General features: G+C 52.9%; 1 non-coding gene and 54 pseudogenes across 1 annotated transcript; all 55 read right to left on the reverse strand.

The window, feature by feature from the left end:
• Nucleotides 1-2111: 2111 nt before the first annotated feature.
• LOC144190933 (5S ribosomal RNA) lies at nucleotides 2112-2230 on the reverse strand (annotated as a pseudogene).
• A 56-nt stretch (nucleotides 2231-2286) lies between these two features.
• LOC144190908 (5S ribosomal RNA) lies at nucleotides 2287-2405 on the reverse strand (annotated as a pseudogene).
• A 231-nt stretch (nucleotides 2406-2636) lies between these two features.
• LOC144191852 (5S ribosomal RNA) lies at nucleotides 2637-2755 on the reverse strand (annotated as a pseudogene).
• A 56-nt stretch (nucleotides 2756-2811) lies between these two features.
• LOC144185765 (5S ribosomal RNA) lies at nucleotides 2812-2928 on the reverse strand (annotated as a pseudogene).
• A 56-nt stretch (nucleotides 2929-2984) lies between these two features.
• Nucleotides 2985-3103, reverse strand: LOC144191731 (5S ribosomal RNA; annotated as a pseudogene).
• Nucleotides 3104-3159: 56 nt separating this feature from the next.
• LOC144188352 (5S ribosomal RNA) lies at nucleotides 3160-3278 on the reverse strand (annotated as a pseudogene).
• Nucleotides 3279-3334: 56 nt separating this feature from the next.
• On the reverse strand, nucleotides 3335-3453 carry LOC144188936 (5S ribosomal RNA; annotated as a pseudogene).
• A 56-nt stretch (nucleotides 3454-3509) lies between these two features.
• Nucleotides 3510-3628, reverse strand: LOC144187907 (5S ribosomal RNA; annotated as a pseudogene).
• A 56-nt stretch (nucleotides 3629-3684) lies between these two features.
• LOC144184588 (5S ribosomal RNA) lies at nucleotides 3685-3803 on the reverse strand (annotated as a pseudogene).
• A 56-nt stretch (nucleotides 3804-3859) lies between these two features.
• On the reverse strand, nucleotides 3860-3978 carry LOC144191871 (5S ribosomal RNA; annotated as a pseudogene).
• Nucleotides 3979-4034: 56 nt separating this feature from the next.
• LOC144187183 (5S ribosomal RNA) lies at nucleotides 4035-4163 on the reverse strand (annotated as a pseudogene).
• A 241-nt stretch (nucleotides 4164-4404) lies between these two features.
• Nucleotides 4405-4533, reverse strand: LOC144184678 (5S ribosomal RNA; annotated as a pseudogene).
• A 56-nt stretch (nucleotides 4534-4589) lies between these two features.
• Nucleotides 4590-4708, reverse strand: LOC144183375 (5S ribosomal RNA; annotated as a pseudogene).
• A 56-nt stretch (nucleotides 4709-4764) lies between these two features.
• Nucleotides 4765-4883, reverse strand: LOC144184863 (5S ribosomal RNA; annotated as a pseudogene).
• Nucleotides 4884-4939: 56 nt separating this feature from the next.
• LOC144182231 (5S ribosomal RNA) lies at nucleotides 4940-5058 on the reverse strand (annotated as a pseudogene).
• A 56-nt stretch (nucleotides 5059-5114) lies between these two features.
• LOC144184298 (5S ribosomal RNA) lies at nucleotides 5115-5243 on the reverse strand (annotated as a pseudogene).
• A 55-nt stretch (nucleotides 5244-5298) lies between these two features.
• On the reverse strand, nucleotides 5299-5417 carry LOC144190170 (5S ribosomal RNA; annotated as a pseudogene).
• Nucleotides 5418-5473: 56 nt separating this feature from the next.
• LOC144182492 (5S ribosomal RNA) lies at nucleotides 5474-5592 on the reverse strand (annotated as a pseudogene).
• A 56-nt stretch (nucleotides 5593-5648) lies between these two features.
• LOC144184689 (5S ribosomal RNA) lies at nucleotides 5649-5767 on the reverse strand (annotated as a pseudogene).
• A 56-nt stretch (nucleotides 5768-5823) lies between these two features.
• Nucleotides 5824-5942, reverse strand: LOC144183691 (5S ribosomal RNA; annotated as a pseudogene).
• Nucleotides 5943-5998: 56 nt separating this feature from the next.
• On the reverse strand, nucleotides 5999-6117 carry LOC144182725 (5S ribosomal RNA; annotated as a pseudogene).
• Nucleotides 6118-6173: 56 nt separating this feature from the next.
• LOC144191189 (5S ribosomal RNA) lies at nucleotides 6174-6292 on the reverse strand (annotated as a pseudogene).
• A 56-nt stretch (nucleotides 6293-6348) lies between these two features.
• Nucleotides 6349-6467, reverse strand: LOC144190756 (5S ribosomal RNA; annotated as a pseudogene).
• Nucleotides 6468-6523: 56 nt separating this feature from the next.
• Nucleotides 6524-6642, reverse strand: LOC144188938 (5S ribosomal RNA; annotated as a pseudogene).
• A 56-nt stretch (nucleotides 6643-6698) lies between these two features.
• LOC144187887 (5S ribosomal RNA) lies at nucleotides 6699-6817 on the reverse strand (annotated as a pseudogene).
• Nucleotides 6818-6873: 56 nt separating this feature from the next.
• On the reverse strand, nucleotides 6874-6992 carry LOC144190616 (5S ribosomal RNA; annotated as a pseudogene).
• A 56-nt stretch (nucleotides 6993-7048) lies between these two features.
• Nucleotides 7049-7167, reverse strand: LOC144184479 (5S ribosomal RNA; annotated as a pseudogene).
• A 56-nt stretch (nucleotides 7168-7223) lies between these two features.
• LOC144184690 (5S ribosomal RNA) lies at nucleotides 7224-7342 on the reverse strand (annotated as a pseudogene).
• Nucleotides 7343-7398: 56 nt separating this feature from the next.
• Nucleotides 7399-7517, reverse strand: LOC144190370 (5S ribosomal RNA; annotated as a pseudogene).
• Nucleotides 7518-7573: 56 nt separating this feature from the next.
• LOC144189733 (5S ribosomal RNA) lies at nucleotides 7574-7692 on the reverse strand (annotated as a pseudogene).
• Nucleotides 7693-7748: 56 nt separating this feature from the next.
• On the reverse strand, nucleotides 7749-7867 carry LOC144190757 (5S ribosomal RNA; annotated as a pseudogene).
• Nucleotides 7868-7923: 56 nt separating this feature from the next.
• LOC144183360 (5S ribosomal RNA) lies at nucleotides 7924-8052 on the reverse strand (annotated as a pseudogene).
• Nucleotides 8053-8108: 56 nt separating this feature from the next.
• Nucleotides 8109-8227, reverse strand: LOC144183695 (5S ribosomal RNA; annotated as a pseudogene).
• A 56-nt stretch (nucleotides 8228-8283) lies between these two features.
• On the reverse strand, nucleotides 8284-8402 carry LOC144185454 (5S ribosomal RNA; annotated as a pseudogene).
• A 56-nt stretch (nucleotides 8403-8458) lies between these two features.
• On the reverse strand, nucleotides 8459-8577 carry LOC144190434 (5S ribosomal RNA; annotated as a pseudogene).
• A 56-nt stretch (nucleotides 8578-8633) lies between these two features.
• Nucleotides 8634-8753, reverse strand: LOC144191462 (5S ribosomal RNA; annotated as a pseudogene).
• Nucleotides 8754-8809: 56 nt separating this feature from the next.
• LOC144191618 (5S ribosomal RNA) lies at nucleotides 8810-8928 on the reverse strand (annotated as a pseudogene).
• A 56-nt stretch (nucleotides 8929-8984) lies between these two features.
• On the reverse strand, nucleotides 8985-9103 carry LOC144187806 (5S ribosomal RNA). The gene has a single exon (XR_013324903.1). It is a non-coding gene; the product is annotated as a 5S ribosomal RNA (ribosomal RNA).
• Nucleotides 9104-9159: 56 nt separating this feature from the next.
• On the reverse strand, nucleotides 9160-9268 carry LOC144186038 (5S ribosomal RNA; annotated as a pseudogene).
• A 55-nt stretch (nucleotides 9269-9323) lies between these two features.
• LOC144190958 (5S ribosomal RNA) lies at nucleotides 9324-9442 on the reverse strand (annotated as a pseudogene).
• Nucleotides 9443-9498: 56 nt separating this feature from the next.
• Nucleotides 9499-9617, reverse strand: LOC144184691 (5S ribosomal RNA; annotated as a pseudogene).
• A 56-nt stretch (nucleotides 9618-9673) lies between these two features.
• On the reverse strand, nucleotides 9674-9792 carry LOC144191175 (5S ribosomal RNA; annotated as a pseudogene).
• A 56-nt stretch (nucleotides 9793-9848) lies between these two features.
• On the reverse strand, nucleotides 9849-9977 carry LOC144183951 (5S ribosomal RNA; annotated as a pseudogene).
• Nucleotides 9978-10218: 241 nt separating this feature from the next.
• On the reverse strand, nucleotides 10219-10337 carry LOC144191218 (5S ribosomal RNA; annotated as a pseudogene).
• Nucleotides 10338-10393: 56 nt separating this feature from the next.
• LOC144189533 (5S ribosomal RNA) lies at nucleotides 10394-10512 on the reverse strand (annotated as a pseudogene).
• A 56-nt stretch (nucleotides 10513-10568) lies between these two features.
• On the reverse strand, nucleotides 10569-10687 carry LOC144190334 (5S ribosomal RNA; annotated as a pseudogene).
• A 56-nt stretch (nucleotides 10688-10743) lies between these two features.
• Nucleotides 10744-10852, reverse strand: LOC144186829 (5S ribosomal RNA; annotated as a pseudogene).
• A 56-nt stretch (nucleotides 10853-10908) lies between these two features.
• LOC144189234 (5S ribosomal RNA) lies at nucleotides 10909-11027 on the reverse strand (annotated as a pseudogene).
• Nucleotides 11028-11083: 56 nt separating this feature from the next.
• On the reverse strand, nucleotides 11084-11202 carry LOC144185466 (5S ribosomal RNA; annotated as a pseudogene).
• Nucleotides 11203-11258: 56 nt separating this feature from the next.
• On the reverse strand, nucleotides 11259-11377 carry LOC144190435 (5S ribosomal RNA; annotated as a pseudogene).
• A 56-nt stretch (nucleotides 11378-11433) lies between these two features.
• LOC144191959 (5S ribosomal RNA) lies at nucleotides 11434-11552 on the reverse strand (annotated as a pseudogene).
• A 56-nt stretch (nucleotides 11553-11608) lies between these two features.
• Nucleotides 11609-11727, reverse strand: LOC144183785 (5S ribosomal RNA; annotated as a pseudogene).
• Nucleotides 11728-11783: 56 nt separating this feature from the next.
• LOC144182393 (5S ribosomal RNA) lies at nucleotides 11784-11902 on the reverse strand (annotated as a pseudogene).
• Nucleotides 11903-11958: 56 nt separating this feature from the next.
• Nucleotides 11959-12077, reverse strand: LOC144191468 (5S ribosomal RNA; annotated as a pseudogene).
• A 56-nt stretch (nucleotides 12078-12133) lies between these two features.
• On the reverse strand, nucleotides 12134-12252 carry LOC144183549 (5S ribosomal RNA; annotated as a pseudogene).
• Nucleotides 12253-12720: the final 468 nt, after the last annotated feature.

The raw sequence follows: 12720 nt of genomic DNA on the forward strand, positions 1-12720 counted from the left end.
CTTTACAAGGTGTCTATTGTTTATATAAATAAACATAAAACAGGTTACGAAAACATGCTGTAAAATCCAAATCATATTTTATCATAGTTTCACATGCTTAAACTAATAGTAATTGTTTAGTATAAATGATCGTCATGTGAAAGACATTGTTTAGTATTCTTTCATTCATTCATTCTCTCAACCGCTTATCCTCACAAGGGTCACGGGGGGTGCTAAGGCCTATCCCAGCTATCTACGGGCACCAGGCGGGGGACAAAAGAATGAACATAATTTAAAGTAATTGCTCTACAGTTGTACTGCATACCGGAGGTCATTTAATTCATTCAGATCAAGAACCTCAAATAACATATCGGCTGGTATTGTTGGAGATGGAAATCCAACTCATTTTATCTCTGAGGGCTAGCTGCGAATGCACTTGCATTATGTCAGTAAAATTCTAGAAATCATAGCGAAAGGGTTATTTTTCAAGAAAATCTGTTCCCGAAAGACCGACAAATTGTCTTTATTTGATGCTCTTGTCAGGAGTGGTTGGATTGCCTTTCCTGGCATGACGTCACGATAACTATCAGCTGTCACTAATTACGTGATTAGATTATTTTTGGCGTCACTGGACAAGGTCCAAGTGGACATGGGGAAGCTGGAGCACCTCTTTGAGTCCAGGGCCAAAGAGACGCCATGGGCCAAGAAAGCGCCAGAGAGCAAAAAGTCCGAGATCCTGGTTCTGGACTCCAAGCGGAGCACCGCCATCAACATCGGGATGACGGTCCTGCCCGCCGTTCACGTCATCAAGAGCGCCATCCTCAACTTTGACGACTTTGCCATCAACAAGGAGGGTGTGGAGAAGATCCTGAGCATGACGCCCACAGAGGAGGAGAAGCAGAAGATCCGCGAGGCTCGCTCGGCCAATCCCGACGTTCCCCTGGGGACGGCCGAGGAATTCCTCTCGGGCCTGGCTTCCGTCAGCGCCTTGACCCCCCGCCTGCAGCTGTGGTCTTTCAAACTCAACTATGAGGCACTCGAGCAGGAGATCGCCGAGCCCCTGTTTGACCTGAAGTTGGGCATGGAGCAGCTGGCCGGCAACCGGACCTTCAAGAAGATCCTGGCCACGCTGCTGGCCGTGGGGAACTTCCTCAACGGGTGTCCTCCTCACCAGAATCTTCAGGCTCCCTCCATGGTGAATCAATTCCTCTGGGCATAGGCATAAGATAACTTGGGCGCTCTCTGGTGGTTGTACGCACCTGGGCATCATGATGAAACGGTAAAGGCTTCCCAGGGCGACGTGCATAGCAGTGGTGGGGCGTATGAGTACGCTGCGGCTCTAACTCTTCTACCAGCTGTGGCTCATCTCTAGAAATGATGTGCCTGAGAGCCCCGCACCACGGTGTGTCCATTACAAAATTCCTAAACGATTCTGAGGGGTTTCTTATACATTCCAAGCAGTCCGGTGTCTTCGAGGTGGATGGTTTGCGTCGCCGAGTGCGTCGGCGCGAGCGTGGGTGGCGCTCCGCTGGGTCCATAATGGTTGGATCGTGCTGTTACGATTTCGCCGCGTAGTGCGACGCGATCGTAGGGTAAGTTGAACCCAGATGCAGAGTCGCCGAAGTAATTGGAAAGGTGAGGCAGATCTGTAGCTCTTGTTGGTTGATTTAATAAACGGGGTAACATAACTTAAACAACTTGGCTTGACCACTCATTACAAACGAACTGAACATGCGGCGTGGCGTCAATGGAAACAGCAATTACTACGAGGATTAACAGGAAACGAAACCAGAACTTAACCAGTCGATCCAACCGCGTCCACAGAAAATCATAATGCTTAAATACCAAAAATAATCTAATCACGTAATTAGTGACAGCTGATAGTTATCGTGACGTCATGCCAGGAAAGGCAATCCAACCACTCCTGACAGCTCTGAGTGATTTTGGATCCTTTGTTTCTCCCCCAAGTAATGAGGACATGTTCTTTTTAAGATAGCTCTCCATCTAAGTCCTACTATAGGTCCAGTCTTGGTAAAAGGTGCATGATGACAACTGATCTATCTGAAATCCAGAATTTGATCTGGATTTCAGATAGATCACCCATGAAATGTCGAAAAAGATGCGGGGCATGATGCTCACAGCACCTGGTATTCCCAAGCGGTCTCCCAATCAGGTACGAACCAGGCCGAACCTTGCTTGGCTTCTGAGATCGGACGAGATCGGGCCTTTTCAGGGTGGTATGGCCGTGAGCGGTACTGCTCTTGCAGATGGACACCCATGAAATGTCGAAAAAGATGCGGGGTATGATGCTCACAGCACCTGGTATTCCGAAGCGGTCTCCCAATCAGGTACTAAACAGGCCGAACCATGCTTGGCTGCCGAGATCGGACGAGATCGGGCCTTTTCAGGGTGGTATGGCCGTGAGCGGTACTGCACTAGCAGATGGACACCCATGAAATGTCGAAAAAGATGCAGGGTATGATGCTCACAGCACCTGGTATTTCCAAGCGGTCTCCCAATCAGGTACTAACCAGTCCGAACCATGCCTGGCTTCCGAGATAGGACGAGATCGGGCCTTTTCAGGGTGGTATGGCCGTGAGCGGTACTGCACTAGCAGATGGACACCCATGAAATGTCGAAAAAGATGCGGGGTATGATGCTCACAGCACCTGGTATTCCCAAGCGGTCTCCCAATCAGGTACTAACCAGGCCGAACCATGCTTGGCTGCCAAGATCGGGCGAGATCGGGCCTTTTCAGGGTGGTATGGCCGTGAGCGGTACTGCTCATGCAGATGGACACCCATTAAATGTCGAAAAAGATGCGGGGTATGATGCTCACAGCACCTGGTATTTCCAAGCGGTCTCCCAATCAGGTACTAACCAGGCCGAACCATGCTTGGCTTCCGAGATCGGACAATCGGGCCTTTTCAGGGTGGTATGGCCGTGAGCGGTACTGCACCACCAGATGGACACCCATGAAATGTCGAAAAAGATGCGGGGTATGATGCTCACAGCACCTGGTATTCCCAAGCGGTTTCCCAATCAGCTACTAACCAGGCCGAACCATGCTTGGCTTCCGAAATCGGACGAGATCGGGCCTTTTCAGGGTGGTATGGCCGTGAGCGGTGCTGCACTAGCAGATGGACACCAATGAAATGCCGAAAAAGATGAGGGGTATGATGCTCACAGCACCTGGTATTCCCAAGCGGTCTCCCAATCAGGTACTAACCAGGCTGAACCATGCTTGGCTTCCGAGATCGGACGAGATCGGGCTTTTTCAGGGTGGTATGGCCGTGAGCGGTACTGCTCTTGCAGATGGACACCCATGAAATGTCGAAAAAGATGCGGGGTATGATGCTCACAGCACCTGGTATTCCCAAGCGGTCTCCCAATCAGGTACTAAACAGGCCGAACCATGCTTGGCTGCCGAGATCGGACGAGATCGGGCCTTTTCAGGGTGGTATGGCCGTGAGCGGTACTGCACTAGCAGATGGACACCCGTGAAATGTCGAAAAAGATGCGGGGTATGATGCTCACAGCACCTGGTATTCCCAAGCGGTCTCCCAACCAGGTACTAACCAGGCTGAACCATGCTTGACTTCCGAGATCGAACGAGATCGGGCCTTTTCAGGGTGGTATGGCCGTGAGCGTTACTGCTTTTGCAGATGGACACCCATGAGATGTCGAAAAAGATGCAGGGTATGATGCTCACAGTACCTGGTATTCCCAAGCGGTCTCCCAATCAGGTACTAACCAGGCCGAACCATGCTTGGCTTCCGAGTTCGGACGAGATCGGGCCTTTTCAGGGTGGTATGGCCGTGAGCGGTATTGTCTTTGCAGATGGACACCCATGAAATGTCGAAAAAGATGCGGGGTATGATGCTCACAGCACCTGGTATTCCCAAGCGGTCCCCCAATCAGGTACTAACCAGGCCGAAACATGCTTGGCTTCCGAGATCGGGCGAGATCGGGCCTTTTCAGGGTGGTATGGCCGTGAGCGGTACTGCTTTTGCAGATGGACACCCATGAAATGTCGAAAAAGATGCGGGGTATGATGCTCACAGCACGTGGTATTCCCAAGCGGTCTCCCAATCAGGTACTAACCAGGCCGAACAATGCTTGGCTGCCGAGATCGGACGAGATCGGACGAGATCGGGCCTTTTCAGGGTGGTATGGCTGTGAGCGGTACTGCACTAGCAGATGGACACCCATGAAATGTCGAAAAAGATGCGGGGTATGATGCTCACAGCACCTGGTATTCCCAAGCGGTCTCCCAATCAGGTACTAACCAGGTCGAACAATGCTTGGCTTCCTAGATCGGACGAGATCGGACGAGATCAGGCCTTTTCAGGGTGGTATGGCCGTGAGCGGTACTGCACTAGCAGATGGACACCCATGAAATGTCGAAAAAGATGCGGGGTATGATGCTCACAGCACCTGGTATTCCCAAGCGGTCTCCCAATTAGGTACTAACCAGGCCGATCCATGTTTGGCTTCCGAGATCGGACGAGATCGGACGAGATCGGGCCTTTTCAGGGTGGTATGGCCGTGAGCGGTACTGCACTAGCAGATGGACACCCATGAAATGTCGAAAAAGATGCGGGGTATGATGCTCACAGCACCTGGTATTCCCAAGCGGTCTCCCAATCAGGTACTAACCAGGCCGAACCATGCTTGGCTTCCTAGATCGGGCGAGATCGGGCCTTTTCAGGGTGGTATGGCCATGAGCAGTACTGCTTTTGCAGATGGACACCCATGAAATGTCGAAAAAGATGCGGGGAATGATGCTCACAGCACCTGGTATTCCCAAGTGGTCTCCCAATCAGGTACTTACCAGGCCGAACCATGCTTGCCTTCCGAAATCGGAGGAGATTGGGCCTTTTCAGGGTGGTATGGCCGTGAGCGGTACTACTCTTGCAGATGGACACCCATGAAATGTCGAAAAAGATGCGGGGCAAGATGCTCACAGCACCTGGTATTCCCAAGCGGTCTCCCAATCAGGTACTAAACAGGCGGAACCCTGCTTGGCTTCCGAGATTGGACGAGATCGGGCCTTTTCAGGGTGGTATGGCCGTGAGCGGTACTGCACTAGCAGATGGACACCCATGAAATGTCGAAAAAGATGCGGGGTATGATGTTCACAGCACCTGGTATTCCCAAGCGGTCTCCCAATCAGGTACTAACCAGGCCAAACCATGCTTGGCTGCCGAGATCGGACGAGATCGGGCGAGATCGGGCCTTATCAGGGTGGTATGGCCGTGAGCGGTACTGCTTTGCAGATGGACACCCATGAAATGTCGAAAAAGATGCGGGGTATGATGCTCACAGCACCTGGTATTCCCAAGCGGTCTCCCAATCAGGTACTAAACAGGCCGAACCATGCTTGGCTTCCGAGATCGGGCGAGATCGGGCCTTTTCAGGGTGGTATGGCCGTGAGCAATACTGCTCTTGCAGATGGACACCCATGAAATGTCGAAAAAGATGCGGGGTATGATGCTCACAGCACCTGGTATTCCCAAGCGGTCTCCCAATCAGGTACTAAACAGGCCGAACGATGCTTGGCTTCCAAGATCGGACGAGATCGGGCCTTTTCAGGGTGGTATGGCCGTGAGCGGTACCGCTCTTGCAGATGGACACCCATGAAATGTCGAAAAAGATGCGGGGTATGATGCTCACAGCACCTGGTATTCCCAAGCGGTCTCCCAATCAGGTACTAAACAGGCCGAACCATGCTTGGCTGCCGAGACAGGACGAGATCGGGCCTTTTCAGGGTGGTATGGCCGTGAGCGGTACTGCACTAGCAGATGGACACCCATGAAATGTCGAAAAAGATGCGGGGTATGATGCTCACAGCACCTGGTATTCCCAAGCGGTCTCCCAACCAGGTACTAACCAGGCCGAACCATGCTTGGCGTCCCAGATCGAACGAGATCAGGCCTTTTCAGGGTGGTATGGCCGTGAGCAGTACTGCTCTTGCAGATGGACACCCATGAAATGTCGAAAAAGATGCAGGGTATGATGCTCACAGAACCTGGTATTCCCAAGCGGTCTCCCAATCAGGTACTAACCAGGCCGAACAATGCTTGGCTTCCGAGATCGGACGAGATCGGGCCTTTTCAGGGTGGTATAGCCGTGAGCGGTACAGCTTTTGCAGATGGACACCCATGAAATGTCGAAAAAGATGCGGGGTATGATGCTCACAGCACCTGGTATTCCCAAGCGGTCTCCCAATCAGGTACTAACCAGGCCGATCCATGCTTGGCTTCCGAGATCGGGGGAGATCGGGCCTTTTCAGGGTGGTATGGCCGTGAGCGGTACTGCACCTGCAGATGGACACCCATGAAATGTCGAAAAAGATGCGGGGTATGATGCTCACAGCACCTGGTATTCCCAAGCGGTCTCCCAATCAGGTACTAAACAGGCCGAACCATGCTTGGCTTCCAAGATCGGACGAGATCGGGCCTTTTCAGGGTGGTATGGCCGTAAGCGGTACCGCTTTTGCAGATGGACACCCATGAAATGTCGAAAAAGATGCGGGGTATGATGCTCACAGCACCTGGTATTCCCAAGCGGTCTCCCAATCAGGTACTAAACAGGCCGAACCATGCTTGGCTGCCGAGATCGGACGAGATCGGGCCTTTTCAGGGTGGTATGGCCGTGAGCGGTACTGCACTAGCAGATGGACACCCATGAAATGTCGAAAAAGATGCGGGGTATGATGCACACAGCACCTGGTATTCCCAAGCGGTCTCCCAACCAGGTACTAACCAGGCCGAACCATGCTTGACTTCCGAGATCGGACGAGATCGGGCCTTTTCAGGGTGGTACGGCCGTGAGCGGTACTGCTCTTGCAGATGGACACCCATGAAATGTCGAAAAAGATGCGGGGTATGATGCTCACAGCACCTGGTATTCCCAAGCAGTCTCCCAATCAGGTACTAACCAGGCCGAACCATGCTTGGCTTCCGAGATCGGGCGAGATCGGGCCTTTTCAGGGTGGTATGGCCGTGAGCGATACTGCTCCTGCAGATGGACACCCATGAAATGTCGAAAAAGATGCGGGGTATGATGCTCACAGCACCTGGTATTCCCAAACGGTCTCCCAATCAGGTACTAAACAGGCCGATCCATGCTTGGCTTCCAAGATCGGACGAGATCGGGCCTTTTCAGGGTGGTATGGCCATTAGCGGTCCCGCTCTTGCAGATGGACACCCATGAAATGTCGAAAAAGATGCGGGGTATGATGCTCACAGCACCTGGTATTCCCAAGCGGTCTCCCAATCAGGTACTAAACAGGCCGAACCATGCTTGGCTGCCGAGACAGGACGAGATCGGGCCTTTTCAGGGTGGTATGGCCGTGAGCGGTACTGCACTAGCAGATGGACACCCATGAAATGTCGAAAAAGATGCGGGGTATGATGCTCACAGCACCTGGTATTCCCAAGCGGTCTCCCAACCAGGTACTAACCAGGCCGAACCATGCTTGGCTTCCCAGATCGAACGAGATCGGGCCTTTTCAGGGTGGTATGGCCGTGAGCGGTACTGCTTTTGCAGATGGACACCCATGAAATGTCGAAAAAGATGCGGGGTATGATGCTCACAGCACCTGGTATTCCCAAGCGGTCTCCCAATCAGGTACTAACCAGGCCGATCCATGCTTGGCTTCCGAGATCGGGCGAGATCGGGCCTTTTCAGGGTGGTATGGCCGTGAGCGGTACTGCTCTTGCAGATGGACACCCATGAAATGTCGAAAAAGATGCGGGGTATGATGCTCACAGCACCTGGTATTCCCAAGCGGTCTCCCAATCAGGTACTAAACAGGCCGAACCATGCTTGGCTTCCAAGATCGGACGAGATCGGGCCTTTTCAGGGTGGTATGGCCGTAAGCGGTACCACTTTTGCAGATGGACACCCATGAAATGTCGAAAAAGATGCGGGGTATGATGCTCACAGCACCTGGTATTCCCAAGCGGTCTCCCAATCAGGTACTAACCAGGCCGAACCATGCTTGACTGCCGAGATCGGACGAGATCAGGCGAGATCGGGCCTTATCAGGGTGGTATGGCCGTGAGCGGTACTGCTCTTGCAGATGGACACCCATGAAATGTCGAAAAAGATGCGGGGTATGATGCTCACAGCACCTGGTTTTCCCAAGCGGTCTCCCAATCAGGTCCTAACCAGGCCGAACGATGCTTGGCTTCCGAGATCGGACGAGATCGGGCCTTTTCAGGGTGGTATGGCCGTGAGCGGTACTGCACTAGCAGATGGACACCCATGAAATGTCGAAAAAGATTCGGGGTATGATGCTCACAGCACCTGGTATTCCCAAGCGGTCTCCCAATCAGGTACTAACCAGGCCGAACCATGCTTGGCTTCCGAGATCGGACGAGATCGGGCCTTTTCAGGGTGGTATGGCCGTGAACGGTACTGCTCTTGCAGATGGACACCCATGAAATGTCGAAAAAGATGCGGGGTATGACGCTCACAGCACCTGGTATTCCCAAGCGGTCTCCCAATCAGGTACTAACCAGGCCGAACAATGCTTGGCTGCCGAGATCGGACGAGATCGGGCCTTTTCAGGGTGGTATGGCCGTGAGCGGTACTGCTCTTGCAGATGGACACCCATGAAATGTCGAAAAAGATGCGGGGTATGATGCTCACAGCACCTGGTATTCCCAAGCGGTCTCCCAATCAGGTACTAACCAGGCCGAACCATACTTGGCTTCCGAGTTCGGACGAGAATCGGGCTTTTTCAGGGTGGTATGGCCGTGAACGATACTGCTCTCGCAGATGGACACCCATGAAATGTCGAAAAAGATGCGGGGTATGACGCACACAGCACCTGGTATTCCCAAGCGGTCTCCCAATCAGGTACTAACCAGGCTGAACCATGCTTGGCTTCCGAGATCGGACGAGATCGGGCCTTTTCAGGGTGGTATGGCCGTGAGCGGTACTGCTCCCGCAGATGGACACCCATGAAATGTCGAAAAAGATGCGGGGTATGATGCTCACAGCACCTGGTATTCCCAAGCGGTCTCCCAACCAGGTACTAACCAGGCCGAACCATGCTTGGCTTCCGAGATCGGACGAGATCGGGCCTTTTCAGGGTGGTATGGCCGTGAGCGGTACTGCTCTTGCAGATGGACACCCATGAAATGTCGAAAAAGATGCAGGGTATGATGCTCACAGCACCTGGTATTCCCAAGCGGTCTCCCAATCAGGTACTAACCAGGCCGAACCATGCTTGGCTTCCGAGATCGGGCCTTTTCAGGGTGGTATGGCCGTGAGCGGTACTGCTTTGCAGATGGACACCCATGAAATGTCGAAAAAGATGCGGGGTATGATGCTCACAGCACCTGGTATTCCCAAGCGGTCTCCCAATCAGGTACTAAACAGGCCGAACCATGCTTGGCTTCCAAGATCGGACGAGATCGGGCCTTTTCAGGGTGGTATGGCCATGAGCGGGTCCGCTCTTGCAGATGGACACCCATGAAATGTCGAAAAAGATGCGGGGTATGATGCTCACAGCACCTGGTATTCCCAAGCGGTCTCCCAATCAGGTACTAAACAGGCCGAACCATGCTTGGCTGCCGAGACAGGACGAGATCGGGCCTTTTCAGGGTGGTATGGCCGTGAGCGGTACTGCACTAGCAGATGGACACCCATGAAATGTCGAAAAAGATGCGGGGTATGATGCTCACAGAACCTGGTATTCCCAAGCGGTCTCCCAACCAGGTACTAACCAGGCCGAACGATGCTTGGCTTCCGAGATCGGACGAGATCGGGCCTTTTCAGGGTGGTATGGCCGTGAGCGGTACTGCTCTTGCAGATGGACACCCATGAAATGTCGAAAAAGATGCGGGGTATGATGCTCACAGCACCTGGTATTCCCAAGCGGTCTCCCAATCAGGTACTAACCAGGCCGAACCATGCTTGGCTGCCGAGATCGGACGAGATCGGACGAGATCGGGCCTTATCAGGGTGGTATGGCCGTGAGCGGTACTGCTCTTGCAGATGGACACCCATGAAATGTCGAAAAAGATGCGGGGTATGATGCTCACAGGACCTGGCATTCCCAAGCGGTCTCCCAATCAGGTACTAACCAGGCCGAACCATGCTTGGCTGCTGAGATCGGACGAGATCGGGCGAGATCGGGCCTTATCAGGGTGGTATGGCCGTGAGCGGTACTGCTCTTGCAGATGGACACCCATGAAATGTCGAAAAAGATGCGGGGTATGATGCTCACAGCACCTGGTATTCCCAAGCGGTCTCCCAATCAGGTACTAACCAGGCTGAACCATGCTTGGCTGCCGAGATCGGACGAGATCGGGCCTTATCAGGGTGGTATGGCCGTGAGCGGTACACTGCTTGCAGATGGACACCCATGAAATGTCGAAAAAGATGCGGGGTATGATGCTCACAGCACCTGGTATTCCCAAGCGGTCTCCCAATCAGGTACTAACCAGGCCGAACCATGCTTGGCTGCCGAGATCGGACGAGATCGGGCCTTTTCAGGGTGGTATGGCCGTGGGCGGTACTGCACTAGCAGATGGACACCCATGAAATGTCGAAAAAGATGCGGGGTATGACGCTCACAGCACCTGGTATTCCCAAGCGGTCTCCCAATCAGGTACTAAACAGGCCGAACCATGCTTGGCTTCCGAGATCGGACGAGATCGGACCTTTTCAGGGTGGTATGGCCGTGAGCGGTACTGCTCATGCAGATGGACACCCATGAAATGTCGAAAAAGATGCGGGGTATGATGCTCACAGCACCTGGTATTCCCAAGCGGTCTCCCAATCAGGTACTAAACAGGCCGAACCATGCTTGGCTTCCGAGATCGGGCCTTTTCAGGGTGGTATGGCCGTGAGCGGTACTGCACTAGCAGATGGTCACCCATGAAATGTCGAAAAAGATGCGGGGTATGATGCTCACAGCACCTGGTATTCCCAAGCGGTCTCCCAATCAGGTACTAACCAGGCCGAACGATGCTTGGCTTCCGAGATCGGACGAGATCGGGCCTTTTCAGGGTGGTATGGCCGTGAGCGGTACTGCATTAGCAGATGGACACCCATGAAATGTCGAAAAAGATTCGGGGTATGATGCTCACAGCACCTGGTATTCCCAAGCGGTCTCCCAATCAGGTACTAACCAGGCCGAACCATGCTTGGCTTCCGAGATCGGACGAGATCGGGCCTTTTCAGGGTGGTATGGCCGTGAACGGTACTGCTCTTGCAGATGGACACCCATGAAATGTCGAAAAAGATGCGGGGTATGACGCTCACAGCACCTGGTATTCCCAAGCGGTCTCCCAATCAGGTACTAACCAGGCCGAACAATGCTTGGCTGCCGAGATCGGACGAGATCGGGCCTTTTCAGGGTGGTATGGCCGTGAGCGGTACTGCTCTTGCAGATGGACACCCATGAAATGTCGAAAAAGATGCGGGGTATGATGCTCACAGCACCTGGTATTCCCAAGCGGTCTCCCAATCAGGTACTAACCAGGCCGAACCATGCTTGGCTTCCGAGATCGGACGAGATCGGGCCTTTTCAGGGTGGTATGGCCGTGAGCGGTACTGCTCCCGCAGATGGACACCCATGAAATGTCGAAAAAGATGCAGGGTATGATGCTCACAGCACCTGGTATTCCCAAGCGGTCTCCCAATCAGGTACTAACCAGGCCGATCCATGCTTGGCTTCCGAAATCGGGCGAGATCGGGCCTTTTCAGGGTGGTATGGCCGAGAGCGGTACTGCTCTTGCAGATGGACACCCATGAAATGTCGAAAAAGATGCGGGGTATGATGCTCACAGCACCTGGTATTCCCAAGCGGTCTCCCAATCAGGTACTAAACAGGCCGAACCATGCTTGGCTTCCAAGATCGGACGAGATCGGGCCTTATCAGGGTGGTATGGCCGAGAGCGGTACTGCTCTTGCAGATGGACACCCATGAAATGTCGAAAAAGATGCGGGGTATGATGCTCACAGCACCTGGTATTCCCAAGCGGTCTCCCAATCAAGTACTAACCAGGCCGAACCATGCTTGGCTTCTGAGATCGGACGAGCTCGGGCCTTTTCAGGGTGGTATGGCCGTGAGCGGTACTGCTCTTGCAGATGGACACCCATGAAATGTCGAAAAAGATGCGGGGTATGATGCTCACAGCAACTGGTATTCCCAAGCGGTCTCCCAATCAGGTACTAACCAGGCCGAACAATGCTTGGCTTCCGAGATCAGACGAGATCGGGCCTTTACAGGGTGGTATGGCCGTGAGCGGTGTCAGGTTTAGAACCATATACATTCAATAATTCGGATCAGAGGTAGCACACGCAGAGTCGGCTTGATGAGATTTTCAAAGACATCAGCTGAGGGAGGGGTCGGGAGGTGCCAGCGCTTGGAGACGAGTCCATCTCCTTGCCTGACCAGTTCCAATCCCTGCCTCCCTCCAACAGTTGAGCTGGTTTTATTAACAAAGGGTCATGTGACCTAGGTACAAACATAAGGCGGGAAGAAGTAGACAAAGAAGTGGGTGTCGTGAAAGATGACACCCCCTTAACTAAAAGGTGTCATGATGGAAGTTTCCACTGGGTCATGCAAAATTCTATTCTAGTTACTACACTATATAAACCAAAAGACATAATAATAAGCATAAAATACATTCATACTTCACATTTCCCCCCTTTAGTAACTTTGAAAGAATTTTCATTAAACATCAAGTTATATCCCTCCTATCTAGGTATTAG

Source organism: Stigmatopora nigra, unplaced genomic scaffold (assembly GCF_051989575.1).
Source record: "Stigmatopora nigra isolate UIUO_SnigA unplaced genomic scaffold, RoL_Snig_1.1 HiC_scaffold_24, whole genome shotgun sequence".
NCBI classification, from domain to species: Eukaryota; Metazoa; Chordata; class Actinopteri; order Syngnathiformes; family Syngnathidae; genus Stigmatopora; species Stigmatopora nigra.